A 7,438-nucleotide genomic window follows, 5' to 3' on the forward strand; every position below is an offset into this window, starting at 1 on the left:
GTGCTCTGTAGCTACTTAGGAGGGGTGCTCTGTACTTAAAGGGGCGTGCTCTGTAGGAAACTAGACGATAGTGGGCATGCTCTGTACTGCTCCGGTGTTTTTCTTCTTCTTCTTTTGTGCTTTATGGCGGTTGGCAAGCCAACTTAAATGTCCATTACCCCCACCAACTGGACTGGAGTGTGGAACAGCGACGGGTGTGTTTGTTTCTTAGGCCTGTATATGCCGGCGGCGGGAATCTAAAATAAAAATGTCTAGTAGTTTGATCACATTTCCAATGGGGAAAATGAAAGGAGAAATGCGGCCTGGAACCAGCTTCTTTCTTTCTTTTCTTTCATAGTGAATATAATTTATTTCCTTGGTAGCCTATATAATATAATTTAGACTTTTACAATGACAATGCACAGAACAGGAAGGACATAAGGCATCTCAATCATGCTGCTGGTGCTTGAAACTAATGATTACAGTGGATTATTGTCATCTTTATCCAGGTTGATGTAGACTTTGGGGTGGCCCAGGTGGCTCCTCCCCCTCATCACAGGACACCACCCTGGCTGTAATGTCAGTCTGGCTCCTCTGCTACCAACTTGAAGGCAAAGCACTTGTTCACCTTCTGTCTGCCAATGAATCTAGCCCTCTTGGGGGACATCAAACGCCTGTCCTGTCACTTCTTGGACTAAATCACCTACAATCCATCACACCCTCACCTCGCCACACTTGCACTTCAGTACACAGCCGCCCAAAATCAGGACTGGTTACACCACTCTGTTTAGAGCTGGCCTACACTGTATGTGTGTGTGGGGGAGGTTTACCTTTCGTTGGCGTTATATTGCTCGTTTACACCCCGTTTCACACACTTCTTACAATCCATGGCACACACACAGTTGTGCCAACACCTTTGTACATCCTTGTATCATCCATCTTCCTTCATCATCAATAAATTGTTAAATGGCCCTTGGATGCTCATGTTTAAATGTTCTCTGATCCATATATACATCTCCATAAGACTTGTGCATACAATAAGCAGCTGGATCATATGATTCCAATTTATCATTTGCAGTTTCTTCAACCACATCACATTCTCTATCTCGTTGGAAAATGCATGTTTCTCCTTCACATGGACACTAGAGGCCGCCCTACTAAACACAACAGTACTAGGTTTTTCCTTTCACCTGTTTTAAACATACAGTAGTGTAGTGTAGTCTTTGTAATAAATGGGTCTAGTTCAGTCTACTATTGATATATTTGAAACTGCCAATAGCCAATATTTTGTGCCCATATTCAATGTCTTTAAATTTGACCATTTTCATGCAAAAATACACATTTAGTGTTTGACAGAATTTCATTCTTGGAATGGTGGAAAAACAATTAGATCATCATGGAACACTAAAACCATCTGGGATCCATTAAGCCTTTAATGAAGACGGAATTAAAAAATAAAATGCACAGAGAAAATAAAATGTCACTGCAGGTTTTCCATGCTATTTTTTGTAGCCCTAAAACCATCTGGGATATATTAAGCCTTCAAATGAAGACAAAATGAATAAATAAAATGCACAGAGAAAATAAGATTTCACTGCAAGTTTCCTGCTGTTTTTTTGTAGCCCATCTGTGGTCATAGGAACTTCTGTTATATCAGATGTGGATGACATGACAGGCAGATATCCAATATTTAGTAAAAGGCCAATATGAGCCATATATAGGCAACCAAATATTGGAAAACTCATATTACTTAGTCAAACTCTAACCCTACCTTTCACAAACAGGTCGTTTTTTTGTAGGGTTTTGGCTAACGTCTGTTTTGCATTCCTCTTGCATTGGCAAGCTGCAACCCTGGCAGTTGTTCTGACTCAAATGACTTTTGATGAGTCAGTACTAAATGAGTCACTTGGTCCTAAACACTGCCCAAGAATAACAAAATCCAACGATTTTTTTCAGCATAGTCTAAGAACTAAGAACTTTATGCCATTAACAGATGGAGCAGCATTTAGGTATTTGTGTGATTAGGCCTAAAACATGTGAGTCACTTAATTGGTTGCTGACCATTTGTTGTGCTCTTCGTCTAAGATGAATATGAATTTCATTCCACTAATAGCCTGTGACTGCATCATGTTTCAAAAGGGACTTGTTCTGTGCACTTATCAGGCTGCAGCACGTCCAGCACATTTCAAAGCTTCTGATGTTCCTCTGTGAAGATGATCTCGCTGAACACAAAGGTCACAGTTTCATAAACTTGTCTTAACCACAGACCTTATTCCAGGCATCTAACCAAAAATCCCATTGACTTCGAGACGAAGGAACCAGGCGATGCAAACTTTCGGGTTTTTGGATTCTTTCCTGCTGTGATGTTATTTGGGTGTGGTTGCAGCATATTGACGAATAGCAGACTGTCCATGCACTTGTTGCTGGTAGAAAGTTGCGGTAGGTATTTGAGGAGCACAGGTGGACTCAGGGCGTGTCAGAGGGCACGTGCACAAAGCCCTCGCTCTCCCTCACCAGCGCCCTCTCCAAGATGACGCGGCCCTCCTTGTAGCGCTGGCTGTCCTCCATGGCGAACTCATAGATCCAGCCCAGCTTGCTGTTGCAGTTCTTGCAGCTGACATCTCGCACCGTGTGCCTCCCAGTCAGCATGACGCGGTCCTGCACCTCGCTGTGCTGCAGATTCACCACCTGGAGGACAACATGGGTCATACATACAATCTGGCTCATTGAATCCACAAGAGTCTTAAGCTTTCCAGTCATACCCAATTCATGCAATTCCAAGACTGTTTAGGGACACCAGTATGCAGAAATATTCCAATAGAATAGGCAAAAATATATTTATACTGCATGCAAAACACTGCATGGTTTTTGCAAAAAACTGCATGTGATTAGCATAAAGTTCTCAAGTGAAAGATGTGCTCAACTCAGCCTTATAAAAAGTACATCGGGTGCCGGCCCAACAAAGCTTGAAAAGTCACGTGAAACAGAGAAAAAGAATCAAGCACACAGCAGCACTTCGGCTTTCCTCAGTGTTTCGCCTAAAGTGGGGCATGTCTGTAAAGGGGAGACTCGTGAGTACCCATAGAATCCATTCTTTCAGGTGAGAGGTCAAGGGACCACTTTGAAAATGGCCATGCCAGTTTTTCCCCTTACCAAAATTTTGCCTAACTTTAGAGCATTATTTAGCCCCCTTCCCGACAAAGCTAGCATGACATGGATGTATTGTACAGATGTCTTGGGCCTTATCTTCGAGTTTTCATATGATGACAGGATATTCACTTTAGCTTTAAAAATGAGCCTGCTAGCAGACACCAGTTGATCCAATTTGAAGTTGCTCACCGTCTTCACTATTCCAAGCATACGTTACACAAGTTCTTCCTTTCTGTCTCGCCACTGTGTGACAGGTGTCAAGTGTTAGAGGATTCTGGGCCAAAATATTTGATTGGTACTCTTAAGGCCTACAAAATAACCCTCCAGCCGGAGGCAGCACTCACCATCTTCGGCTGCTCGGAGTCCTCTCTGAACTTCACTACAGCTGTGCAACAGTCTCCAACACAAGGGACTACTGTTGCAAAAAAAAAAAACATTCTGAAGGAATGAAGTCCCCCTCTTCACCTTCTTTTCAATGGTGGTTGACGTACATGAATTTGATTATACGGTTGGAGAGACTTACATGTAGGTTCCTGAGGACCAACTCACTTAAGAAGTTTTAGGCTGTCTGGGGGTGACAGGTGACTTGCCTGGCTGGTTTCTCATATACCCATTGCATGGGATCCCATGCATAATATCCCTTACAAGCACATAAACACTTTATGTGGCTACTAGCACCACGTTGTAATGTTGAATGTCGAATATACCATTGTTTTTTTTCTTCTTTTCCGGTGTCTGAGCCTGTTCTGTCCTGCTAGTGTATTGTTCAAACAAATAGAAAATAAAACATTGGGGAAAAAAGAGCCTGCTACAGACAGAGTAATATCAGCTGCAGATGCACATTTCAATTGAGTGTGGAAGATATGAAAGTGAGGGTGCAATGCATGCCCGTAGAAGCGTATGTGAGACGAGTGCTTTGTGTCCACCTTGTTAAACAGGAAGGCGCGGCCTGTGGCCCCGGTGAAGCGTGTGGCGATGAGCTCGGAGCGGTTGGTCAGGATGGTGTCACAGTTGGCACAGGAGAAGAGGCGGCTCCCACCGATGTGGTCCAAGAAGATGCGACCCATGTTGCCCCCGCCAGAGAAGAACAACCTTATGCAAAGACGGAAGCATGGTTAGACACACGCACACGCACACAGTAAAGGGGGAGAAAATGTTGGCAAATTGGTTTTGGGTATAATCACAGAGATATTGTACTGTATAGTAATGTACTGTGGTGTGGTTATATAGATTGTAATGTATAGTAATGTACTGTGGTTATATGACAGAGATATTGTGTCAACTGTTAAGAGAAGTCCCATTGGTAGCACGAAGAGATGGTACACGGCACGGCAGGACCACCAACACAAGATTGGCTGAAAATTGTGAATGGAAGATATGATATGGAACAGTTAACTCATACATAGGATAAGTTCAAGAGGAGCGATGTCAGGAGAAATGGGGAAAATGGACAAGGCTGACATCAATGGCAAGGCAAGACATTGGATGACTGAATATGTCACAGCATTAGTGGACTTTGTGGAGACCATGAAAGCTCCATGTGTTGTAGGGTGTTTAATTGTACATATATGATCACTGTGACTATTTACACAAGTGGTTCTCAATTTTTTGTCAAGGACGTCTAAAATGACACAAATTAGACCACGGACCCCCAGTTAATACGATTTTGTCCCAGGGTCCCCCATCTGATACGATTTTTGTTTTTAGACCTTGTATTACAGAAAGTGTATGACACCGCATGACCAAAACAGTCATAGGCTACATGTTGTCATTGTGTTATGGATGGTATCAGGAAAATGTTATCCTCCTTTTTGTTGGGGACCCCCTGGAAGCCCCTAAAGGACACTGCGGTCAACTGAGCCGTCGTTTGCGAAACCACAGTCAAGCCAGCCGCCACTTGGTTTTTGATGCGTGTCTATTCGTGCTGTAACGGTACTGCTGCTTCACCGGTGTTCGGAGCGGGCTAAACAGTCGAGTGTCACAATTCAGCGATCCTTTCTCACATTGACTTTACCACACTAGATCGACATTACAACAAACAGTGTATCCAGGGCCGTAACCAGGGTTCCGAAATAGGGGAGGTCCAGCAAGGGGAGGCGGATTTGAGGTTTTTTCCCCCCCTTTTTTAGCCATATTTAGAGTAATATATCATTTTAAATCAACATTAGGATTATACTGTTGTGATGTCATTATTCAGTATATTCTCTTTCATGTCACCACCTGCTCAGCTCTCCTGTCAAGATAATTGTAACTAACAAACACAAACTGTTTTAGCCAAATTCATATCAAAATGACACCTACAAACACAGGTACACAACCCAAGCCGTACACAACACACAAAGTCATCATCGATAATAAAAAAAAACATACAGAGGGACATTTATTTATTCCTGATAGGAACGATTGAAAAATAAAATAAAATATATTATGTTGTTTTTAACTTTACACCACCTCTTTTTGTTACTTATTGGGTCATGAAACTGAAACCATGCATATAGCCACCTGCATACCTGACTTCGGGAGCTTGGCAATTGGCATCATGCATGATTAGCCAGTAGCATCCCAACGTGTCACACAGGTAACATTACTTAAGAGACAGACTAGACACTTACTTTCTTGGTTGTTGCTAAAAAATCTGTCAGTGTCACTCACTGTCTGTCGTTCACTCGCTCACTGTCTCGCAGCTCGCTCACCTTCAATTATCTCGCCAGGCAGACAGACAGTCATCACTCACCACCATACTGCTGCTCTCTCGGAATCAAGTTACCGCGGATGCGGCGTCAGATGACTTCCTGCCTGACCTGCCTTTCGTTTCAAAATAAAAGCGATCCCGTGTTTTTCATGCTTTTCCATGCAGATTGTTTTATAAAAAAAAAAAAAAAAAAAAAAAAATCCTCTGAAATATTAGGGGAGGTCCGGACCTCCCCGTCCTCATAGCTAGTTACGGCCATGGGCTCAACACTGCTCCGCAACTCAGCCGCTCCTCCTCTGGACTCCTGCAGTCAAATCTGGCATCTCAACTCCGATCTGATGTTCTGTTTCAGTTCAAGCATTTATCCCTCACCTGTGGGTCCTAGTCCCTCCTCCCAGGAACATGATTGGCTCAATACTGCCACATGGTAGGCTGCCAGCTTAGTCAGTCAATTGTCTAAAATGCTACCAGCTGTTACCAACCCTCTTGCCAATTACAACATGTCTTTCACCTTCATACATGTAAAGATTGGGGCAGATTTGACCATGTAGCCTACAGTCAAATTACAAACCACCTTTGGTGTTGCCAGTGGGGGGTGCTATGACTATAAATGGGTATATTGGCAAGTAGATGTCTTCAAGTGTGGTGCAGACTGAACAATGTACATTCAGGTTTAACAACTTTCTGTCACGGCGAAACGGTTTCGCCATTCAATGAACATAGTCTTCACAATCAAGCATCATCAAGGTCATTCGGAAACAGCAGAGGACTTATGAGACTGGTATATCTGAACATCTCTGTGAATTATTGGACAGTAATTTTGAATAATCTGTCCTTGAAATATGCTTGAAATCTATTACAAAAGAGTGACTGGCAACCCTGCAGTAGTGAAACAAAACAGAGAAGGGATATGTCACAGATGATAATCCAACCCATTGAAAGACAAAGAATACTATAGCCTATCAGTACCCCAGATTTACACATGGATTTACAGACGTCATATGACATGCAGGGCTTTAAATTAGGTCTACATCCAGATGTGCAGTCGATCTGACGCTTTTCAAAGCTTGTCTAACAAATAAATACGAAGAAACAATATGTAAAATATCAATGTTTCTACCTGTTAAAAGAAAATCTATAAGTCACATTCACAATATTTCTTGTAGGCCTATTTTACTGTATTTCACATGATTTCGATAGGTGTATGCCAAGTCCACCTCTCCAGCACTAGTCTGTTGTCTATTTGTAGATGTGTCTAATTTAGCCACCCACTTAATCTCAGATTCTTTAGTTATTTGTTTCATTTTTTTTAATGTTAATTTACTATTACTTTTCTGGTCAATTGACTCAATCAATTTAAGCGAGCAGGGGCAACATCTCAATGATTCAAATATACCTTGGGCGGTTAGAGTATCTTGAAAAGGTAACTGATTATGAGTGTCGTGATTACAAAGATCCGGCTTGGGCCAGATAATGAGCTGGACCACAACATCTGTTCTAAAAAAAGACTTGATTTGATTTGATTTGGGATAAACAAAGTAAAACATAGGCTACATGGTAAAAGTAGGCTACTTCATGTGAATTTGACCCCAGAGGATAGCACAAGAAAGTATTAAT

The 7,438-nt window shown here is 42.3% G+C and overlaps 1 pseudogene across 1 annotated transcript; it reads right to left on the reverse strand.

Annotated features, from left to right (window-relative positions):
- Positions 1-2,445: 2,445 nt before the first annotated feature.
- Positions 2,446-4,196, reverse strand: LOC310780641 (protein yippee-like 5 pseudogene; annotated as a pseudogene). Its single transcript has 2 exons — positions 4,056-4,196; positions 2,446-2,667 (listed from the first exon to the last, which is right to left on the reverse strand). The product of its transcript is annotated as a protein yippee-like 5 pseudogene (transcript).
- Between the last annotated feature and the right edge of the window lie 3,242 nt (positions 4,197-7,438).

This window comes from Poromitra crassiceps (assembly GCF_964638095.1).
Source record: "Poromitra crassiceps genome assembly, chromosome: 8".
Lineage (NCBI taxonomy): Eukaryota > Metazoa > Chordata > Actinopteri > Beryciformes > Melamphaidae > Poromitra > Poromitra crassiceps.